Here is a 25,722-nt window from a genome sequence, read left to right on the forward strand (position 1 = left end):
GAGTTTGTAGGCTACTGGGTAGAGCTGGGTCTTGGTGCTGAGATGAGGAACTCTGTGAGACCTCACTCCTATGAATATTCCCTGGGGTCTGAGGTTCTCTGTTAGTCCAGTTGTTTGGACTTGGAGCTCCCACCGCCGGAGCTTCCCCCCAACCCCAGGCTCATGAATCAAGATCCTGCAAGCCATGTTGGGTGGCAAAAAAAAGAGAAAAATAACAAAGTAAAAAATAAAATTAGACTAGGAAACTAACAGATATGTTAGAAAGAATCTAAAAATAAAAATATAGATGAATCAGCAACCAGAAGGTACATCAGTACCACAATAGTAAAAAAAGAGGAGGAGGGAAAGGAAAAAAAGAAAAGAAAAGGGGGGAAGGCCTTGGCTGTGGAGAGCAGGGCCTAAGCAAGGGTGAGATTTGGGTGGTGGGAGGGGCCAATGCTCGGGACCCACAGGGCTGCAAAAGGGCCTGGGGACTGTGGGGGGTGGGCCTTAGGCTCAAGGAACAGAAGGGGCTCAGGCATGCCCCCCCACACTGGTCTCAGAGGGTAGGAGACCTCACCTGGGAGCCTAGCAGGCTTCCTGGACTCAAGTGGGAAGGGCAAACACCCTCCTCTCCTCTCCTGCTCCTCCGGTCTGGGGTCTGGGAGGGCCCCTCCCACCTGCCTCTCCTGATCTCCTCAGCCTCCCTCCTATGCCCCCAGGATCAATGTGGCTAGTGGGGGAGAGGGTGGGGGAAGGGGTGTCTTAGAGGGCAGGGGACCAGCCTGGGAACTCAGCAGGCTCTGGTGCCCGAGTGGGCGGGGCAAATGCCCTCATCTCCTCTCCTGCTTCTCCTACAGGGCCACTCTCGCCTGCCTCTCCTGATCTCCCCAGGCTCCCTCCTATTGCCCCAGGACTCATACAGCCTGGAGGGGGCTTGGAGGGAAGGGGATCCGCCTGGGATCTCAGCAGGCTGCCCGGGCCCCAGTGGGCAGGGCAATTGCCCTCGACTCCTCTCCCACTCTTCTGGATGGCCCCTCCCTCCTGCCACTACTGACCTCCCCAGCCTCCCTCCTATGACCCCAGGACCCATGAGGCCTGGATGCGGGGGAAGCAGCTTGGTAGCTCAGCAGGCTCCCCTGCCCGAGTGAGCCAGGCGATTGCCCTCCGCTCCTCTCCTGCTCTTCCTGGAGAATCCCTCCCGCCTGCCTCTCCTGATCTCCCTGGCCTCAGGGGCACTGATCCTGTCTGGCCTCCACTTCTCCTCCCCCTTCAGTCCCCCTACATCCTACCGGTTCACTTTCGGGTTCCTCCTGTCTCCTTGGGGGTCAGAGTCCCCCACCAGTGGCCGGCAGATGCCTTAGTTGTAGGGAGACACTAACTCCACGTCTTCCCACACCGCCATCTTGACTTCCCCCCCATGTCCTCAATTTTAAACCATTGAGAACTTGCTGTTCTTATTGTTGTTTTTACTTCTAAGTGAAAGCAAAATAGCTGAAACAGTACTCTAAGATGAATTATGGAAAAAACTTGAAACAGAAACATGGTAACTATACAAACTTTGCTCCTACACAATCACCTTCACTGAGATTAATTTTAATGTTATGAACACAACCTTTATCAAGGGTTATTTTAAAAATATAATAATATGAAGATCCTTCTACATTTACTATTAAAATGTCCCCCAAAGACATCGCTTATTTTATTATTCATTCATCTTCATATTGGGTCCCACATGAGGGTTCTTTTAAAGCTTAACAGCACAATAATCCATATTTTTGAAAGATTGTTATATAATCTCTTGTCTCATAATCTGAACTATGTCATTCATCAGATTTCTCTTTGTATACTGACTAATAAGATCTGAGACAAATAAGAGTAATGTTACAGTATCTTAACAGTGTCCCCTGCTTCCAACTTTAATCTGCTTTAACTTATACTCAACATAGCAGCCAGAGTTGTCTTTTTAAAATGTAATTCAGATCATGTCACCCCTCTGTGCAAAGCTCTCCAATGGAGGCTTCACTTGTGCTTAGTGTGCAAAAAACAAAACAAAACAACAACAAGAAAAAACCTCAAGAGAACAATACTGAGGAAAGGCTGAATAATTACAAAACAATAATGTTTCTTTATAACTTTTTTTTTACTTACTTTTTTTCCACACACACACACTGTATCTTATTTTTACAAGAGATAAATAGACTGACACCAAGCATTGTTTTTTTTAACAATTTATTTATTTATTTTTGGCTGTGTTGGGTCTTCGTTGCTACACATGGGCTTTCTCTAGTTGAGGTGAGCAGGGGCTACTCCTCGTTGCGGTGCACAGGCTTCTCATTGCGGTGGCTTCTCCTGTTGTGGAGCATGGGCTCTAGGCACGTGGGCTTCAGTAGTTGTGGCACGTGGGCTCAATAGTTGTGACTCGCGGCCTCTAGAGTGCAGGCTCAGCAGTTGTGGCACACAGGCTTAGCTGCTCTGTGGCATGTGGGATCCTCCTGGACCAGGGCTCAAACCTGTGTCCCTTGCATTGGCAGGCAGATTCCTAACCACTGTGCCACCAGGGAAGTCCCTAATGATGTTTCTTGAGCCCATCAGAGAGCTGAGGTCTTAAGGCAGGAGACTGAGAGAATATTCTCTCTGTGGTACAGGCATACAGGAGATAACTGGATTCCATTCAGGGACCACATAAAACAGCATCTCCTTCCATGGACCTTCTCTTATATGAAGCAAAATCCCTAAGCCACTTGGGAGGGGCAGAGAACCACTCCTGTTCCCAGGGTTCAAGCAAAGATCAATTGCTTTGGGAGAAAGGTAGACACTAACCACTCTTTCTCTGGGGAAGGGTAGGAAACATTCCTACTTCAAGAACACAAGAAAAGATATGCTATTTCCGGGAAAAGGAACAAACAAAAACTCTATGCTCCTGAGGGAGGGACAGGGAACACTCTCGGATCCAGGATCTTATACCAATATAAGACAGAGGGGAAGAAATTCTTTCCTACTCAAAACCTTCCACAGATACAAGGCAGAGTTTAGCTGACAAATGAGGTGGGGAAGCAATGCTGAGAAACACGGACCCCTAAAGTCCAGATGCACAGGTCATGCTAAAGACTGAGGCTAGACCTGGAGAACCCAGAGAAACCCCTGTCCCTATGACAAGCCTAGAATTGACTAACAAGCAACAGAAGACTTCCTGTTTCCTTTCATTGGTGGAGCGAAAAGTGCTTGGAGAGAGATCCTTTCTTTGGAATAGAGGGTGGAGTACAAACACTGAGGAAAACCCTCCAGAAGTCCAGTCCTCACTCTTAACACAAGGTAAAAGCAGTACACTGCTATTTAATGCTTACGGTTTGCTGAAGGTAAAGATAGCAATAAGTAAACCAAACCAAGCTCAATTCCTGACTATACTGACCTAACATCCTATCAAGAAAATTTATTTTTCCAGTAAAGAAACAATGACCCTTGTTAGATTCAGATAATTTATTACTTACATGCAACAACTGCAAGAGCAGCCAAAGGTGCCAACTCCCTGTTTTCCTTGTCCCACAGGACAATAATGACACAAAAATTCAGATGGCTGCAACACAAATGGCAAGATATAGCCTGTGCCACAGTAAACCTAATTAGTCTTATATCCTGTAGCTCTACCATGAAGAGGGCAAAACAGAAAGCTTAATACCTCATCAGAACCTGGGAGGCAATGAGAAACAGTCTCATGACAGCCTCCTAGGAAGATAGGGAGGCAAGTGGGAAATGACCTAGTAGCAGTTACTTACAAGTTTCTTTTGCTATCATGTTTCAGAAGAATCACAGAGCATTTGGCACAGAACTAGAGCAGCTGCAGTTAAATCTTGGCTATGTGGCCTATGTGAGAAAGTGCAAGGTCATCAGGGCACTAGCACAGAGCTGTTCCCCTATACACCCCACACAAACAGCTTAAGAGAAGGAAAGACATGTCCATTTCTGGGAATAAATGATATTTGTATCATTCTTTACTGTTCCTAAATACAATGTCCATAACTAGAAAAAACCCAACCTTTTGTCAAGAAATAATGCAAACAGTAGAATGTGATTCAAAGGTGACATAAAAGTTGCAACTATCAGACAAGTTATTTTTAAAAATCTATCATTCACAAATAAAATAGAAATTCAGAGATTCTCAGATAAACTAAAGCTGAGGAGTTTGTCACTAGCGGACGTGCTCTAAAAATGCTAAAAAGATATCTCCAGGCTTATATGAAAGGACATTAGACATTAACACAAAGACATATGAAAAAATACAATAGTAAAGGTAGCTGGACAGTTAAATATAAAAGCTAGTAATACTGCATATTTGGTTGGTACTGTTTATTTTTTCCTGCATGATTTCAAAGTCAAATGCACAAAACAACAATTATAAAGCTATGCTACTAAGCATGCAAGGTATAAAAATGTAATTTGTGACAATAACAACATAAAGGGAGGTAAGGAGGTGTAAAAGAGTAGATGTATACTATTGAATCAAAGCTGGTATCAATTCAAACTTGATTGTTATAAAGCGAAGATGTTCCCTCCTCTTCTCACAATTGCTGGTTTTGATATCATATTTATGTGTGGATGATTTCCTCACTTTACTGTCTGTTTGCTTTTACCAGTGACCTTTCCCATTCATAATTTTCTTGTTTCTAGTTGTGGCCTTTTCTTTTTCCCCTAGAGAAGTTCCTTTAGCATTTGTTGTAAAGCTGGTTTGGTGGCACTGAATTCTCTTACTTTTGCTTGTCTGTAAAGCTTTTGATTTCTCCCTCAAACCTGAATGAGAGCCTTGTTGGGTAGAGTATTCTGGGTTGTAGGTTTTTCCCTTTCATCACTTTAAATATATCGTGCCACTCCCTACTGGCCTGCAGAGTTTCTGCTGAAAAATCAGCTGATATCATTATGGGGATTCCCTTGTACATTATTTGTTGCTTTCTGCTTGTTGCTTTTAATATTTTCTCTTTAATTTTTGTCAATTTAATATGTCTATTGGCGTCTTCCCCCTTGGGTTTATCCTGTATGGGACTCTCTGTGATTCCTGAACTTGACTGAGTGTTTCCTTTCCCATATTAGGGAAGTTCTCAGCTATTATCTCTTCAAATATCTTCTCAGACCCTTTCTCTCTCTCTTCTCCTTCTAGGACCCCTATGATGTGACTGTTGGTGCATTTAATGTTGTCCCAGAGGTCTGTTAGACTCTCCTCATTTATTTTCATTCTTTTTCCTTTATTCAGTTCCACAGCAGTGATTTCCACCAATCTGCCTGCCAAATCACTTCTTCATTCTTCTGCCTCATTTATTGTGCTACTGATTTCTTCTAGTGTATTTTTCATTTCAGGTATTGTATTGTTCATCTCTGTTTCTGTGTTCTTTAAGTCTTCTAGGTCTTTGTTAAATATTTCTTGTATCTTCTTGGTCTGTGCCTCCATTCTTTTTCCGAGATCTTGGATCATCGTTACTATCCCATTTACTATCGCATCAAAAAGAATAAAATACCTAGGAATAAAACTACCTAAGGAGACAAAAGACCTGTACTCTGAAAACTAGAAGACACTGATGAAAGAAATGGAAAATAACACAAACAGATGGAAAGATATTCCAGATGGAAAGATATTCTATGTTCTTGGATTGGAAGAATCAATATTGTCAAAATGAATATACTACCCAAGGCAATCTATAGATTCAATGCAATCCTTATCAAATTACCAATGGCATTTTTCACAGAACTAGAACAAAAAAATTTTTAATTTGTATGGAAACATAAAAGTCCCTGAATAGCAGAAGCAATCCTGAGAAACAAAAACAGAACTGGAGGAATCAGGCTCCCTGACTTCAGACTATACTACAAAGCTACAGTAGTCAAAACAGTATATTACTGACACAAAAATAGAAATATAGATCAATGGAACAGGATAGAAAGCCCAGAAATAAACCCACACACCTTTGGTCAATTAATTTACAACAAAGGAGGAAAGAATGTATAATGGACAAAAGACAGTCTCTTCAATAAGTGGTGCTGGGAAAACTGGACAGCTACACGCAAAAGAATGAAATTGGAACATTCTTTAACATCATACATAAAAATAAACTCAAAATGGATTAAAGACCTAAATGTAAGACCAGATACTATAAAACTCTTAGAGGAAAACATAGGCAGAACACTCTATGACATAAATCACAGCAATATCTTTTTTGATCCACCTCTGAATGAAAATAAAAACAAAAATAAACAAAATGGCCCTAATTAAACTGAAAAGCTTTTGCACAGCAAAGGAAACCATAAACAAAATGAAAAGACAACCCACAGAATGCGAGAAAATATTTGCAAATGAAGCGACCAACAAGTGATTAATCTCCAAAGTATACAAACAGCTCATGCAGCTCAATATCAAAAAAACAAAAAACCCAATCCAAAAATGGGCAGAAGACCTAAATAGACATTTCTCTAAAGAAGGTATACAGATTGCCAACAAACACATGAAAGGATGCTCAGCATCATTAATCATTAGAGAAATGCAAACCAAAACTACAATGAGGTATCACCTCACACCGGTCAGAATGGGCATCATCAGAAAATCTACCAACAACAAATGCTGGAGAGGGTGTGGAGAAAGGGAACCCTCTTGCACTGTTGGTGGGAATGTAAATTGATACAGCCACTATGGAGAACAGTATGGAGGTTCCTCAAAACACTAAAAATAGAACTATCATATGACCCAGCAATCCCACTACTGGGCATATACCCTGAGAAAACCATAATTCAAAAAGAGTCATGTACCACAGTGTTCATTGCAGCTGTATTTACAATAGCCAGGATATGGAAGCAACCTAAGTGTCCATCGACAGAAGAATGGATAAAGATGTAGCACATATATCCAATGGAATATTACTCAGCCATAAAAAGAAACGAAGTTGAGTTATTTGTAGTGAGGCGGATGGACCTTGAGACTGTCATACAGAGTGAAGTTAGTCAGAAAGAGAAAAACAAATACCGTATTCTAACACATATATATGGAATGTAAAAAAAAAAAATTGGTTCTGAAGAACCTACGGGCAGGACAGGAATAAAGATGCAGACATAGAGAATGGACTTGAGGACAAGGGGAGGGGGAAGGGTAATCTGGGATGAAGTGAAAGAGTGGCATGGACATATGTACACTACCAAATGTAAAATAGATAGCTAGTGGGAAGCAGCCACATAGCACAGGGAGATCAGCTCGGTGCTTTGTGACCACCCAGAGGGGTGGGATAGGGAGGGTGGGAGGGAGATGGATATGGGGATATATGTATATGTATAGCTGATTCACTTTGTTATACAGCAGAAACTAGCACACCATTATAAAGCAATTATACTCCAATAAAGATGTTAAAAAAAAAAGAGACAAGGAAAATAATAATAAAAGGTAGAAAGGAAGAAGTAAAACTATATGCCCAGATGACGTGGTCCTTAATATAGAAAACCCCAAATAATCAACACTAGATCTAATAAACTAAGTGCAAATTTGCAAGTTCCAAAATCAACACCCCAAAATCAGATTTGTTTCTATACACTATCAGTGAACAATCTTAAGATGTAATTAAGAAAGCAATTTCATTTACTATAGCATCTAAAAGAATATAATACTTAGGAACAAATTTAACCAAAAAGGTGAAAGATATGTATGCTGAAACTATGAAACACGGCTAAAAGAAATTAAAGAAGACCTAATTAGATGGAAGATATCCTGTGCTCTTGGATTGGAAAACTTAACATTGTTAAGATTTCAACACTACCCCAATTGATCTACAGATTGAACACTCTCCCTATCAAAATTCTAACAGATTTTTTTTTCCAGAAAAGTAAAAGGTAATCCTAAAATTTATACAGAATTACAAGGGGTCCAAATAACCAGAACAATTTGCAAAAAGAAAAATACTGGAGGACTCAAACTTCCTGATTTTAAAATTTATTACAAAGCTGCAGTAATCAAAATGGTGTTGTGCTAGCATAAGGATACAAGCCATGGAGAGTCAATAAATAACCCCCTTATACCCATGGCCAGTTGAGTTTTGATAAGTGTGCCAAGTCCATCCAATGGAGAAAGAATAGTCTTTTCAACACATGGTGCTAGGACAACTGGATTTCCACAAGCAAAAAAGTAAAGTTGGACCCCTACCTCACACAATATATAAAAATTAACTCAAGATGGGCCAAATTCATAAATATAAGACCTAAACCATAGAACTCTTAGAGGAAACATAGGAGTAAATCTTCATGACCTTGAATTCTTAACTATGACACTAAAAGCATGAGTAACAAAATAGATAAATTAGACTTCATAAAAATGTAAAACTTTTGTGCATCAAAGGACATTACTGAGAAAGTGAAAATACAACCTATAAAATGGAAGAAAATATTTGAAAATCCTAAATTTGATGTTTGATATTGAGAATACATAAAGAACTCTTGCAACTCAACAACAAAATGGCAAACAACGCAATTAAAAAATGGTCAAAGGACTTGAATAGACATTTCTCCAAAAAAGATATCCATATGGACAACAAGCACATGAAAAGCTGCACAACATCATTAGTCATTAGGTAAATGCAAATGAAAAACACAATGAGATACCACAACACACCTAATAGGATGGCTATAGTAAAAAGCAAACAAAATAACAAGTGCTGGTGAGGAAGTGGAGAAATTGGAACCCTTATGTATTACTAATGTGTATGTTAAAAAAAACAAACAAACAAACTATGAAGCAGTTTGTCGGTACATCAAAAAGTTAAACAGAATTATCATATGAGCCAGCATTTCCATTCCTAAGTATATACCCAAAAGAATTCAAACAGGGAATCAAAATGATATTTGTATGCTAATGTGCACTGCAGCACTATTCACAATAGCAAAAGGTAGAAAGAATCCAAACATGCAGATGAATGGATAAACAAAAATGTGGTATTTACATACAATGGAATATTATTCGGCCACAAAAAGGAATGAAGTTCTGATACAAGCTATAACATGGTTGAACCTTGAAAACATTATGCTAAATGCAATTAGACACAAAAGGAAAAATATTGTATGATTCCACTTTCATGAAATGTCTAGGATCAGCAAATTCATAGAGACAGAAAGTAGATTTGAGTTTACCAGGAGCTAGGGGGAAGGGGGCAGGGAACAGATAGTTATTGCTTAATGGGTACAGATTTTCTATTTGGCAGGATGAAAATATGGGGAAGATAGCTGGAAAACTGCCAAACACTTGGAAACTAAACTACACACTTCTAAGTAATCCAAGGGTCAAAAAGGAAGTCTCAAGGAAAGTAAAGAGTAACTACATTGAACTAAATGAATATAATATACAACAAAGCAAATTTTGTGGGGAACAGCTGAAGCAAGGCTGAGAGGAAATTTTATAGCACTAAATTCATACATTAGGAAAAAAAGAAAACATCTCAAATAAATAGTATAGTAACATAATCCCACCCAAAGAACCTAGAAAAAGAGGATCAAAATAATATCAAAGCAATCAGAATGAAGGAAATAATAAAGAGTAGAATCAATGAAATTAAAAAGAAGAAAGCAATAGAGAAAGCCAACAAGGCAAAGAGCTGGTTCTTTGAAAAGATTAGTGAAATTGACAAACCTCTAGAAAGAATGACAAAGATAAAATAACCCATGGTCAAAATGGAAACACAAGAGATGCTAGAATGTATTTGAAATTAAATGGAAACAAAATCACAACATATCAAAATTTGTGCGACACAGCAGAAGCAGTGCTGAAAATGAAACTTACAGAATTAAATGCTTGTGTTAGTAAAGAAGAAAGGCCTAAAATAAATAAGCTAATATTCTCCCTTAAGAAACTAGGAAAAGAAGAACAATTCAACACAAGGCATGTTGAATGAAGAAATTAAGGAAGGTAAGGGCAGATATCAATAAAATTTAAAATAGAATCAATGAAACTAAATGGTGATTATTCTAAAAGATAAAGGTATACCTCTAATCAAACTGATGTAGGCAAAAGAAAGAGTAAAGACAAATTACCAATATCAGAAAAGAAATAGCAGACATCACTACACATGCTCCAGGAATTAAAAGCATAATAAGTAAATATGAAGAAAAATTATATGCCAATGAATTTAATAATTTAATAAGATGGAAATAATCCTTGTAAGTCACAAATTACCAAAAGTCATTGAAGAAGAAATTGATTACCTGAACAAACATATTTAGTAAACAAATCAAATTTTTAGTTAAAATCTTTTGCACAGACAAAAGTCCAGGCCTAAATGATTTCATTGGCAAATTCTATTAGACATTTGAGGAAAAACTAACATCAGCATTAAAATAATTATTTTATAAAATAGAGAAGGAGGAACATTTCCAAATCATTTTATGAGGCCAAAATTACTCTGATATCAAATGTGACAAAGATATTACAAGAAAAGGTAGCTAGAGACCAACATCCCTTATGAACTTTGACACAAAAAAATCCTTAACAATATATTAGCAAATCAATTCCAGCAATATATATGAAGCATAATGCTTTCTTATATATGACCAAGAGGTCATATCATTTACAGTCATACCTTGTTTTACTGCACTTCACTTTATTGTACTTCATGGATACTCCATATTTTACAAATTGAAGGTTTGTGGCAACCCTGCCTTGAGCAAGTCTATCAGCATTTGCTCACTTCATGTCTCTGTTTCACATTTTGGTAATTCTCGCAATATTTCAAAGTTTTTCATTATTATTATATTTGTTGTGGTGATCTGTGATCAGTGACCTTTGATGTTAATACTATAATTGTTTTGGGGTACCACAAACTGTGCCGATATAAGAGAGAAAACTTAATCGATAAATGTTGTGTGTATTCTGTCTGCTCTGACGACAGGCTGTTCCCCCATCTCTCTCTCTCTCTCCTTGGGCTTCCCTATCCCCTGAGACACAACAATATTGAAATTAGGCCTATTAGTAATGTTATAATGGCCTCTAAGTGTTCAAGTGAAAGAAAGAGTTGCACAATTCTCAGTTTAAATTAAAAGCTGGAAGTGATTAAGCTTAGTCAGAAAGCATGTCAAAAGGTGAGATAGGTCAAGAGCTAGGCCTCTTGCACCAGTTAGCCAAGTTGGGAGTGCAAAGGAAAATTCTTGATGGAAATTAAAAGTGCTATTCCAATGAACACGTTAGTGATAAGAAAGCAGAACAGCCATATTGCTGATATGGTATAAGAAGTTTTAATGGTCGGGATAGAAAATCAAACCAGCCACAACATTCCCTTAAGCTCAATCCAGAGCAAGGCCCTAACTTTCTTCAATCCTATGAAAGCTGAGAAAGATGAGGAAGCTGTAGAAGAAAGTTTCAAGTCAGCAGAGGTTGGTTCATAAGGTTTAAGGAAAGAAGCCATCTCCATAACATAAAAGTGCAAGGTGAAGCAGCAAGTGCTGATGTAGAAACTGCAGCAAGTCATCCAGACCAACTAGCTAAGTAATGAAGGTGGGTACACTAAACAACAGATTTTCAATGTAGGCAAAACAGTCTTCTATGGGAAGAAGATTCCAGCTAGGACTGTCATAGCTATAGAGGATAAGTCGATGTCTGGCTTCAAAGCTTCAAAGGACAGGCTGACTCTCTTGTTAGGGGCTAATGCAGCTGGTGGTTTGAAGATGAAGCTAATGCTCATTTACCATTCTGAAAATCCTAGAGCCCTTAAGAATTATGCTAAGTTGACTCTGCCTGTTCTCTATAAAAGGAACAACAAAGCCCTGATGATGACACATCTATTTACAACATGGTTTACTGAATATTTTAAGCCCACCATTGAGACTTGCTGCTCAGAAACAAAGATTTCTTTCAGAATATCCCTGCTCATTGACAGTGCACGTGTCATCCAAGAGCTCTGATGGAGATGTACAATAAGATTAGTGTTGTCTTCATGCCTGCTAACACAATATCCATTCTGCAGCCCATGGATCAAGGAGTCATCAAATCTTATTATTTAAGTAATACATTTTGTGAGGCTATAGTTGCCTTAGATAGTGATTCCTCTGATGGATCTGGGAAAAGTAAATTGAATACCTTCTGGAAGGGATTCACCATTCTAGATGCCATTAAGAACATTCATGATTCATGGAAGAATACAAAATATCAACATTCACAGGAGTTTGGAAGAAGTTGACTCCAACACTCATGGATGAGTTTGAGGGCTTCAAGACTTCAGTGAAGGAACTCACTGCAGATGTGGTAAAAATAGAAAGAGAACTAGTATTAGAACTGGAGCTTAAAGATGTAACTGAATTGCTGCAATCTCATGATAATACTTGAATGGATGAGGAGTTGCTTCTTATGAATGAGCAAAGAAAGTGGTTTCTTGAGATGGAATCCACTCGTAGTGAAGACTGTTGAAATGATAAAAAAGGATTTAGAATATTACATAAACTTAGTTGATAAAGCAGCAGCAAGATTTGAGAGGACTGACTCTAATTTTAAAAGAAGTTCTACTATGTGTAAAATGCAATTAAACAGCACCATGTGCTACAGATGAAATGTTCATGAAAGGAAGAATAAGCTGATATGGCAAACTTCATTGTTGTTTTATTTTAAGAAATTACCACAGACACCCCAACCTTCAGATACCACCACCCTGATCAGTCAGCAGCCATCAACATCGAGGCAAGACCCTCCACCAGCAAAAAGATTATGACTTGCTGAAGGCTCAGATAATGGTTAGCATTTTTAGCAACAAAATATTTTAAAATTAAGGTATGTATATTGTTTTTTAAGACATACTGCTATTGCACACTTAATAGAGTACAGTATAGTATAAACATAACTTTTATATGCACTGGAAAACCAAAAAAGTTGTGTGAGTTGCGTTATTGTGATATTAGCTTTATTGCAGTTGTCTGAAATCAAACCTGCAATATCGCCAAGGTAGGCCTGTATATAGAAATGACCAAGTAGGATGTATTACAGGAATACCAGGTTGTTTCAACATTGGAAAATCAACCAACATGATTCAGAATATCAACAAGCAAAAATAAAAAGTATACATGAGAATTTCAATAGATGTAGAAAAAACATTTGATAAAATTGAACATCTATTCAAAAATTCTCAGTAAACTAGGAATGTATAGAAATTTCCTCAACGTGAAAAAAGGTATGTATGAAATATCAACAGCCTACCTTGAACTTCATGGAAAAAGACTGAATGTTTTCCCCTTCAGATCAGAAACAAGACAAGGATGTTCACTCTCATCACTTGTACTTGTCATGATACTGAAGGTCCTAGCCCGTGCAATCAGGCAGAAAAAAAATAATATAAAAGGTATCTAGAAATGAAAAGATGAAATTAAACTGCCTTTATTCTCAGATGACATGACTGTCTATTTAGAAAATTACAAAGAGTCTTCCAATAAAAGCTATCATATCTGAGAGGAAAGATTTTGAACCTCATAGGATGCAAGGTCAATATACCAAAATCAACTGAAATTCTCTATACCAGCAATGAAAGTTGCAAATTAAAATGAAGAAAACAACACCCATTTATAATGGTATCAAACTATGAAATACTTGTGAATAAATAAATACTCATAAATACTCTAACAAAATAAGTGCAGTGTTTGTATGCTAAAAGGTCCAAAATATTTCTGTGATAAATTTAGAAAGCCCTATGCAAGTGGAGCTATATACTGAAGTCATAGATTAGAAAAAAAATATGTCAATTCTTCTCAAAAGGTCTATAGAATCAAAGTATTCCCAATCAAAATTCCAATAGGCTTTTTTCCATAAAAAGTTATGACACTAACTACAAACTTTATAGGGAAAATCAAAGAACCTGTAACAGCCCAAATAACTTTTAAAAAGAACTAATTCAAGAACTCTTACAACTTAATTTCAAGACTTACAAGTCTATAGTTAAGTCCATGTGACACTGATATAAGTATAGACATATAGATCTATAGAACAGAATAGAAAATCTAGAAATAGACCCATACATGTATATTTTCAATTGATTTTTTGACACATGTGCCAAGACAATTCACTGGAGAAAGGATAGTCTTTTTTAAAAATGGCACTGGACTCTACCCACCACCAGAGCCTCCCATCAAGCCTCTTAGATAGCCTCAACCCCCAGAGGGCAGACAGCAGAAGCAAGAAAAACTACAATCCTGCAGCCTGTGGAACAAAAACCACATTCACAGAAAGATAGACAAGATGAAAAGGCAGAGGGCTATGTACCAGATGAAGGAACAAGATAAAACCCCAGAAAAAAAACTAAATGAAGTGGAGATAGGTAACCTTCCACAAAAAGAATTCAGAATAATGATAGTGAAGATGATCCAGGGCCTCGGAATAAGAATGGAGGCAAAGATCGAGAAGATGCAAGAAATGTTTAACAAAGACCTAGAAGAATTAAAGAACAAACAAACAGACATGAACAATACAATAACTGAAATGAAAACTACACTAGAAGGAATCAATAGCAGAATAACTGAGGCAGAAGAACGGATAAGTGACCTGGAAGACAGAATGGTGGAATTCACTGCTGTGGAACACACTAAAGAAAAAAGAATGAAAACAAATGAAGACAGCCTAAGAGACCTCTGGGACAACATTAAACACAACAACATTCGCATTATAGGGGTCCCAGAAGGAGAAGAGAGACAGAAAGGACGAGAGAAAATATTTGAAAAGAATATAGTCGAAAACTTCCCTAATATGGGAAAGGAAATAGCCACCCAAGTCCAGGAAGCGCAGCGAGTCACATACAGGATAAACCCAAGGAGAAACACACCGAGACACATAGTAATCAAATTGGCAAAAATTAAAGACAAAGAAAAATTATTGAAAGCAGCAAGGGAAAAATGACAAATAACATACAAGGGAACTCCCATAAGGTTAACAGCTGATTTCTCAGCAGAAACTCTACAAGCCAGAAGGGAGTGGCATGATATACTTAAAGTGATGAAAGGGAAGAACCTACAACCAAGATTACTCTACCCAGCAAGTATCCCATTTAGATTTGATGGAGAAATCAAAAGCTTTACAGACAGGCAAAAGCTAAGAGAATTCAGCAGCACCAAACCAGCTCTACAACAAATGCTAAAGGAACTTCTCTAAGTGGGAAACACAAGAGAAGAAAAGGACCTACAAAAACAAACCCAAAACAATTAAGAAAATGGTCATAGGAACATACATATCGATAATCACCTTAAACGTGAATGGATTAAATGCTCCAACGAAAAGACACAGGTTTGCTGAATGGATACAAAAACAAGACCCATATATATGCTGTCTACAAAAGACCCACTTCAGACCTAGGGACACATACAGACTGAAAGTGAGGGGCTGGAAAAAGATATTCCATGCAAATGGAAATCAAAAGAAAGCTGGAGTAGCTATACTCATATCAGATAAAATAGACTTTAAAATAAAGAACGTTACAAGAGACAAAGAAGGACACTACATAATGATCAAGGGATCAAACCAAGAAGAAGATATGACAATTATAAATATATATGCACCCAACATAGGAGCACCTCAATATATAAGGCAACTGCTAACAGCTATAAAAGAGGAAACCGACAGTAACACAATAATAGTGGGGGACTTCAACACACCACGTACACCAATGGACAGATCATCCAAAATGAAAATAAATAAGGAAACAGAAGCTTTAAATGACACAATAGACCAGATAGATTTAATTGATATTTATAGGACATTCCATCCAAAAACAGCAGATTACACTTTCTTCTCAAGTGTGCATGGAACATTCTCCAGGATAGATCACATCTTGGGTCACAAATCAAGCATCAGTAAATTTAAGAAAATTCAAATTATATCAAGAATCTTTTCTGACCACAACGCTATGAGATTAGAAATGTATTGCAGGGAAAAAAACGTAAAAACACAAACACATGGAGGCTAAACAATATGTTTCTAAATAACCAAGAGATCACTGAAGATATCAAAGAGGAAATCAAAAAATACATAGAGACAAATGACAATGAAAACACAACGATCCAAAACCTATGGGATGCAGCAAAAGCAGTTCTAAGAGGGAAGTTTATAGCTATACAAGCCTACCACAAGAAATAAGAATAATCTCAAGTAAACAATCTAACTTTACACCTAAAGGAACTAGAGAAAGAAGAACAAACAAAACCCAAAGTTAGAAGAAGGAAAGAAATCATAAAGATCAGAGCAGAAATAAATGAAATAGAAACAAAGAAAACAATAGCAAAGATCAATAAAACTAAAAGCTGGTTCTTTGAGAAGATAAACAAAATTGAGAAACCATTAGCCAGACTCATCAAGAAAAAGAGGGAGAGGACTCAAATGAATAAAATTAGAAATGAAAACAGAGAAGTTACAACAGACACCGCAGAAATACAAAGCATCCTAAGAGACTACTACAAGCAACTCTATGCCAATAAACTGGACAACCTGGAAGAAATGGACAAATTCTTAGAAAGGTATAACCTTCCAAGACTGAACCAGGAAGAAACAGAAAATATGAACAGACCAATCACAAGTAATGAAGTTGAAACTGTGATTAAAAATCTTCCAACAAACAAAAGTCCAGGACGAGATGGCTTCACAAGTGAATTCTATCAAACATTTAGAGAAAAGCTAACACCCATCTTTCTCAAATTCCTCCAAAAAATTTCAGAGGAAGGAACACTCCCAAACTCATTCTATGAGGCCACCATCACCGTGATACCAAAACCAGACAAAGATGTCACAAAAAATTGAAATTACAGACCAATATCACTGATGAATATAGATGCAAAAATCCTCAACAAAATACTAGCAAACAGAATCCAACAACACATTAAAAGGATCATACACCAAGATCAAGTGGGATTTATCCCAGGGATGCAAGGATTCTTCAGTATACGCAAATCAATCAATGTGTTACACCATGTTAACAAACTGAAGAATAAAAACCATATGATCATCTCAATAGATGCAGAAAAAGCTTTTGACAAAATTCAACACCGGTTTATGATAAAAACTCTCCAGAAAGTGGGCATAGAGGGAATCTACCCCAACATAATAAAGGCCATATACGACAAACCCACAGCAAACATCATTCTCAATGGTGAAAAACTGAAAGCATTTCCTCTAAGATCAGGAACAAGACAGGATGTCCACTCTCACCACTATTATTCAACATAGTTTTGGAAGTCCTAGCCATGGCAATCAGAGAAGAAAAAGAAATAAAAGGAATACAAATTGGAAAAGAAGAAGTAAAACTGTCACTCTTTGCAGATGACATGATGCTATACATAGAGAATCCTAAAAATGCCACCAGAAAACTACTAGAGCTAATCAATGAATTTGGTAAAGTTGCAGGATACAAAATTAATGCACAAAAATCTCTTTCATTCCTATACACTAATGATGAAAAATCTGAAAGAGAAATTAAGGAAACACTCCCATTTACCACTGCAACAAAATGAATAAAATATCTAGGAATAAACCTACCTAGGGAGACAAAAGACCTGTATGCAGAAAACTATAAGAAACTGATGAAAGAAATTAAAGATGATACCAACAGATTGAGAGATATACCATGTTCTTGGATTGGAAGAATCAATATTGTGAAAATGACTGTACTACCCAAAGCAATCTACAGATTCAATGCAATCCCTATCAAATTACCAATGCCATTTTTTATGGAGCTAGAACAAATCATCTTAAAATTTGTATGGAGACACAAAAGACCCTGAATAGCCAAAGCAGTCTTGAGGGAAAAAAATGGAGCTGGAGGAATCAGACTCCCTGACTTCAGACTATACTACAAAGCTACAGTAATCAAGATAATATGGTACTGGCACAAAAACAGAAACGTAGATCAATGGAACAAGATAGAAAGCCCAGAGATAAACCCATGCACCTATGGTCAACTAATTTATGAAAAAGGAGACAAAGATATACAATGGAGAAAAGACAGTCTCTTCAATAAGTGGTGCTGGGAAAACTGGACAGCTACACGTAAAAGAATGAAATTAGAACACTCCCTAACACTATACACAAAAATAAACTCAAAATGGATTCGAGAGCTAAATGTAAGACCGGACACTATAAAACCCTTAGAGGAAAACATAGGAAGAACACTCTTTGACATATATCACAGCAAGATCTTTTTTGATCCACCTCCTAGAGTAATGGAAATGAAAACAAAAATAAACAAATGGGACCTAATGAAACTTCAAAGCTTTTGCACAGCAAAGGAAACCATAAACAAGACAAAAAGACAACCCTCAGAATGGGAGAAAATATTTGCAAACGAATCAACGGACAAAGGATTAATCTCCAAAATATATAAACAGCTCATTCAGCTCAATATTAAAGAAACAAACAACCCAATCCAAAAATGGGCAGAAGACCTAAATAGACATTTCTCCAAAGAAGACATACAGATGGCCAAGAAGCACATGAAAAGATGCTCAACATCACTAACTATTACAGAAATGCAAATCAAAACTACAATGAGGTATCACCTCACACCAGTTAGAATGGGAATCATCAGAAAATCTACAAACAACAAATGCTGGAGAGGGTGTGGAGAAAAGGGAACCCTCTTGCACTGTTGGTGGGAATGTAAATTGATACAGCCACTATGGAGAACAGTATGGAGGTTCCTTAAAAAACTAAAAATAGATTTACCATATGATCCAGCCATCCCACTACTGGGCGTATACCCAGAGAAAACCATAATTCAAAAAGACACATGCACCCCAATGTTCATTGCAGTACTATTTACAATAGCCGGGTCATGGAAGCAACCTAAATGCCCATCGACAGACGAATGGATAAAGAAGATGTGGTACATATATACAATGGAATATTACTCAGCCATAAAAAGGAACTAAATTGAGTCATTTGTTGAGATGTGGATGGATCTAGAGACTGTCATACAGAGTGAAGTAAGTCAGAAAGAGAAAAACAAATATCGTACATTAACGCATGTATGTGGAACCTAGAAAAATGGTACAGATGAACCGGTTTGCAGGGCAGAAGTTGAGACACAGACGTAGAGAACAGACATATGGACACCAAGGGAGGAAAACGGCGGTGGGGTGGGGATGGTGGTGTGCTGAATTGGGCGATTGGGATTGACATGTATACACTGATGTGTATAAAACTGATGACTAATAAGAACCTGCAGTATAAAAAAACAAACAAACAAAACAACTAATACTAAAGTTTCATTGGGTTATTTGTATGGAAATATATTAATATAAATGTTTCAGACATTACATGAAATTTCTAAAAATCTTATATGTTCTGGTATAATGTTATAAGTCATAATTCTAGTTATTACTTTAAAATGTATATCTCAGATATAACTAAAAAATGGCACTGGAAAATTTATGCATAAATTAATTAATTAATTAATTAATAATATATAACCTTGATTACAATATCTACAAAAATTAAATAAAAATAGGGACTTCCCTGGTGGTCCAGTGGTAAATAATCCGCCTTCCAATGCAGGGGATGCAGTTCGACCCCTGGTTGGGAAACTAAGATCCCACATGCCACGGGGCAGCTAAGCCCGCGTACCACAACTTTTGAGCTCGCACACCTCAACAAGAGAGCCCACACACCACAACTACAGAGCCCATGCGCCCTGGAGCCCTATGCGCCACAACTAGAAGAGAAAAACCTGCATGCCACAACTAGAGAGAAACCCAAGCAGGCTGCATGCCATAACGAAAAAGATCCCACATGCCTCAACAAAGATCCTGTGTGCCGCAACTAATACCCAACATGGCCAAAAATAAATAAATAAATAAAATAAAAATATATTATAACCTAAATATAAAACATAAAACTATATATGTATAGCTGATTCACTTTGTTATACAGCAGAAACTAACACACCATTGTAAAGCAATTGTACTCCAATAAAGATGTCAAAAAAACATAAAACTATACATCTTCTAAAAGAAACCATACAAAAATATTTCTGATCTTGACTATATAAATATTTCATAGATAATGCACAAGAAATACAAACTATAAAAGGAAAATTGATAAATTAGAATCAAAAAGTGCTGCATTTCAAAAGACAACTTCATAAAAATTGAAAGGTAAGCCGCAGACAAGGAGAAAATATTTTCCAAATACATATCAGATAAAGGACTTGTATCCAGAATATAAAAAGGACACCTACAACTCAATAATAATGAGGCAAATGACGGAATTTAAAATGAGCAAAATTTGAACAGATGATTCATGAAAGAAGAGATAAAGATGGTGTAAAAACATATGAAAAGATGGTCAATATCACAAACCATTAGAGAAAAGTAAATTAAAACTATTACACACTTAATAGATTATCTAATTTTTAAAAACTGTAAATAATCAAGTGCTGACAGGGATGAAGAACAAATTGAGCTCTCACACACTGCTGGTGAGGATGGAAATTATACAGACATTTTAGAAAATATTTTGGTACTTTCTTCTAAAATTAAACATATACTTATCATATGACCCTGCTGCTTCAATCCTAGTAATTTACCCTAGAGAAATGAAAACATATGTCTAACACAACCACCTTTACACAAATGTTCATAGCAGCTTCATAATAGCCTCATAATAACCAAAACCTGGAAACAATCCAAATATTCATCAATGGGTAATTGGCTAAAGAAAAACTGTGACATAGTTACACAATGAGAACTATTTAGAAATAAAGAAGAATGAACTACTAATACACACAATGGCACAGAAGAACCTCAAAAGCATTATTCTAATTATAAGAAGCTAGACACAAAATTATATATATAACTAAGTATATATATTTCTATATAACTATAACTATATATAGTTTTATATATATATACCTATATTTATATACATACAGACAAACGCACACACACACAGTTCCATTCTGGAAAAGGTGAAACTTTCGAGTCAGAAATCAAATTAGTGTCTGCCAGGGACTGGGAGTGGAGCTCCAGATTTCACTTAAAATAAAAGCCAATGTCCTTACAGTGGCCTGAAAGGACTTACGCAATCTGACATCTCCATTACCTCTCTGACTTCATCTCCTACTCCATCACTTACTTTATCTCAGCCACACTGGCCACCTCGCTATATTCCTCAAACACACTAAGTACACTGCCATTTTAGGGCTTTTGCATTGGCTATATTCTCTGCCTAGAAGATTGTTTTCCAAGTTACCTGGCTTGTTTACTTCCTCAAATCTTCACTCAAATTTTACCTTCTCAAGGAGGCCTACCCTGACCACCCTGTTTAATACTGACTCCTCCTTTCCACACACTCCAGGTACTTGTCGTCTTCTAACATATTAAATAACTTACTAGTTTTGTTTATTCTTGTTCGTCTCCCTCTCTAGAATGAGCATCATGAGGGTAGAGATCTTTGCCTGATTTGTCTACTGGTTTGTCCCAAGCACATAAAACAGTGGGAGTTTGGTGTATAGTAGGCTGAGATATTTATTAAATAAATGAATATAAAAAATGAAAATGAGGAATTGTATTAGTTATAAGAAAATGATTGCTTCCTCTTCCTTTTTATGGCCTGGAATTTTTATTGCAATTTGGTTTATCTTAAGTTAAGGAACTATGTAACCTATGGCAGTTGGTTATATATATATTTATTCATATTTATAGTTACAGTTATATGGAAACTCAAATGCCTCCTGAAAAAGTCCAGGTATAATACACAGTGAAAATGGTAAATAAACCACTTTGGCAAATTTGCTTCCTGATTCATTTCTTACAATAAGCCTTCCTTAACTATTTCCATCTCACCCTGATTATACTTTTGCTCGTATCTCTTCTTCACGCTATTTCTAGTTTACTCAATTGCTTAAGTTGTCTAGTTCACTGATTGCCAAACCTGGCTGGTAATCAGGGTCATTGAAGAAACTTTTAAAAAATACAGATGTCTGGACTCTACCTCAAGCACACTGAACAATGATCATTAGGCAGAGAAACCTGAAATCTGTATTTTAAAGTATTTATCTGGGTGATTTGGATAATCACCCAGAGTTAGGACAAACTTTTCTAAATGATTCCTGAACATGAGTCATAACTCCACAGCCAGATTCTAAGTTCCTAAAATGCTGTAGTGAGGTTTCCTGTGCCCACCACTAGATGGAACAGATAATAGGATCCTTAATATGTGGGTGTTTGATGATCGGAACTAGTTAGTCTTGTCCATGATGTTTCATCTCATGGCAAGAGTAAATCTTCCCATTTTTATTGACATAAACAAAAATTCCATAGCCCCTCATGGCCTGCCCACTGGGCTCTGAGGTTGAAACTACATCCTCTAAACTGTCTTGGTCAAACTTCTTTTTAAACAGTGATTACATGGGGTTTTTGTTTATTATGCTAATCAAACTCCCAGATGATCCAAAGATAGAATCTTATCATACACTGAATGATATATGAGATCCAAAAATTCCCCAGACATGTTAAAATGTTCAGCCACAACCCAAATAGTGCTATTTGACAGAGACTGATGTAGTTATTACATTATACTCCAATCTACTTTTAGGAGTCTCTCCTGAACACAATCAGAATTAGGAAAAATTGTATGTATAAAAATGTTTAATTACAATGCTTTGAAAATATGCAAACAATTGTCATTCTAATTTTTAAACAACAGATTTAAGGAATGTTGAAAGGTACAGAGGAACAATTAAATATCATAGACAAACATTCCATGTAGAGACAACCAATGTTAACATGCTGATGTACTGCCTTTTATTTCATTACTATAAATGTTTTTTTTAACAAAACTGTAATTATATGTATATAAAATCTTATATTCTGTTTTTCTCAAATAGCATTGATTGTTAGCATCTCCCCATTACATTAAATAGACAATCATTAAAACTGTGTTTTGAGGACTCCTATTGCATGCCATAATTTTATTTACACTTTCTCTTAGTGTTAGCAATTTAGATATTATTTAGAAATTATTATATTAAAAGGTGTGTTTTTGAGGCATTTGATATATATTACAAAATAAATCCTCAGAGAGGTTGTACAAGTTCATATACAGTAAAAATATCTGATTTCTGTCTTAATATTGCTTTATTACTAGTAAGAAAAAACACTTTATATTATGGCTGTTAGCGAACTTTATTTATTTATTTATTTATTTACAAATTATCTCTTGTTTCTTCCACATTATACCACTAGAATTTTAACATTTTTATTATTTACTTGTATGGCTGCTTTATACATTATGAATATCAATCATCATTAAATTTTTTTTCACAAAATGCCATATACTATTTATTTTCAGATGTGATGTTGTTTTGACATTCAGAATTTCTAACTTTTGTGTTATCAAGTGTATTGATTTTTCTTTTTTTTTTGAAATTTGTGTTGACTGGGTGACAGTCTATATTGTGGGACAGTGAGGGGCTTGAGGGCCTTTACTGTGAATGAGAATGACAGCACTTCAGAAAGGCCTGATGTAAATTCTTTGACAGGTTATATAGTCACATACAAAAGTATTCTTGCTGCTGTCACACATCATCATTTTTTAAATTTTTAAATTTTTTTTCATCTTTATTGGAGTATAATTGCTTTACAATGTTGTGTGATTTTTCCTTTGTGCTTTCTTATATAAGTTTTTTCCCATCAGGTAAAAACTGCCTTATATTTTATTATAGATGTTACTATATATAACTCTTTAATTCTTATGGAATTTATTTTGTTCTGTTCTGTGAGATGAAGGTATAATAGCACTTTTTTCAAATAGATAATATTGATACATTGCCCCAGCATATTACCTAAGTGTCTCAGTGTCAGCATTATTTAACATTTAAAACAGAAAAATTGAAAATATAAAATCTATCAAAGCTACAGTAATCAAGACAGTATGGTACTGGCACAAAAACAGAAATATAGATCAATGGAACAAGATAGAAAGCCCAGAGATAAACCCACGCACATATGGTCACCTTATCTTTGATAAAGGAGGCAAGCATATACAGTGGAGAAAAGACAGCCTCTTCAATAAGTGGTGCTGGGAAAACTGGACAGCTACATGTAAAAGTATGAAATTAGAACACTCCCTAACAGCATACACAAAAATAAACTCAAAATGGATTAAAGACCTAAATGTAAGGCCAGACACTATCAAACTTAGAGGAAAACATAGGCAGAACACACTATGACATAAATCACAGCAAGATCCTTTTTGACCCACCTCCTAGAGAAATGGAAATAAAAACAAAAATAAACAAATGGGACCTAATGAAACTTCAAAGCTTTTGCACAGCAAAGGAAACCATAAACAAGATGAAAAGACAACCCTCAGAATGGGAGAAAATATTTGCAAATGAAGCAACTGACAAAGGATTAATTTCCAAAATTTACAAGCAGCTCATGCAGCTCAATATCAAAAAAACAAACAGCCCAATCCAAAAATGGACAGAAGCCCTAAACAGACATTTCTCCAAAGAAGATATACAGATTGCCAACAAACACATGAAAGCATGCTCAACATCATTAATCATTAGAGAAATGCAAATCAAAACTACAATGAGATATCATCTCACACCGGTCAGAATGGCCATCATCAAAAAATCTAGAAACAATAAATGCTGGAGAGGGTGTGGAGAAAAGGGAACCCTCTTGCACTGTTGGTGGGGATGTAAATTGATACAGCCACTATGGAGAACAGTATGGAGTTTCCTTAAAAAACTAAAAATAGAACTACCATACGACCCAGCAATCCCACTACTGGGCATATACCCTGAGAAAACCATAATTCAAAAAGTGTCATGTACCACAGTGTTCATTGCAGCTCTATTTACAATAGCCAGGACATGGAAGCAACCTAAGTGTCCATCGACAGATGAATGGATAAAGAAGATGTGGCACATATATACAGTGGAATATTACTCAGCCATAAAAAGAAACGAAATGGAGCTATTTGTAGTGAGGTGGATGGAGTTAGAGTCTGTCATACAGAGTGAAGTAAGTCAGAAAGAAAGAAACAAATACCATATGCTAACACATATATGTGGAATCTAAAAAAAAAAAAAAAAAAGGTCATGAAGAACCTAGGGGCAAGACGGAAATAAAGACGCAGACCTACTAGAGAATGGACTCGAGGATATCGGGAGGGGGAAGGGTAAGCTGGGACGAAGTGAGAGAGTGGCATGGACATATATACACTACCAAATGTAAAATAGATAGCTAGTGCGAAGCAGCCGCATAGCACAGGGAGATCAGCTCAGTGCTTTGTGACCACCTAGAAGGGTGGGATAGGGAGGGTGGGAGGGAGGGAGACGCAAGAGGGAAGAGATATGGGGATATATGTATATGTATAACTGATTCACTTTGTTATAAAGCAGAAACTAACACACCATTGTAAAGCAATTGTACTCCAATAAAGATGTTAAAAAATAAATAAATAAAATAAAATAAAATAAAATCTATCAAAAGGGAAATTACTAAACGCTACTCGATGGCAAATACAAATTATTGCCAGTAAAGGACATATGATTACCACTTTTGAAGTATTTTAAGGGCATGGAAACATTCTTTAACATAATGTTAAGTAAAAAATTCAGAATATAGAAATATTCATACATGTCTTAGTCCTTTCAGGCTTCTATGACAAAATACACAGACTGAGTAGCATTTAAACAACATACATTTATTGCTCATAGTTCTAGAGGTTGGAATTCCAAAATCAGGGTGCCAGCATGGTCAGATGAG

General features: G+C 36.6%; 1 pseudogene across 1 annotated transcript in view; it reads right to left on the reverse strand.

The window, feature by feature from the left end:
* LOC309620717 (ferritin heavy chain pseudogene) overlaps nucleotides 1-13,998 on the reverse strand; it is a 501,140-nt pseudogene extending 487,142 nt beyond the window's left edge. Inside the window, exon 1 of the transcript XR_014249902.1 lies at nucleotides 7,344-13,998. The product of XR_014249902.1 is annotated as a ferritin heavy chain pseudogene (transcript). The remainder of the gene's footprint in view (nucleotides 1-7,343) is intronic.
* Between the last annotated feature and the right edge of the window lie 11,724 nt (nucleotides 13,999-25,722).

This window comes from Balaenoptera borealis (genome assembly GCF_965194805.1).
Source record: "Balaenoptera borealis genome assembly, chromosome: X".
Classification (NCBI taxonomy): domain Eukaryota; kingdom Metazoa; phylum Chordata; class Mammalia; order Artiodactyla; family Balaenopteridae; genus Balaenoptera; species Balaenoptera borealis.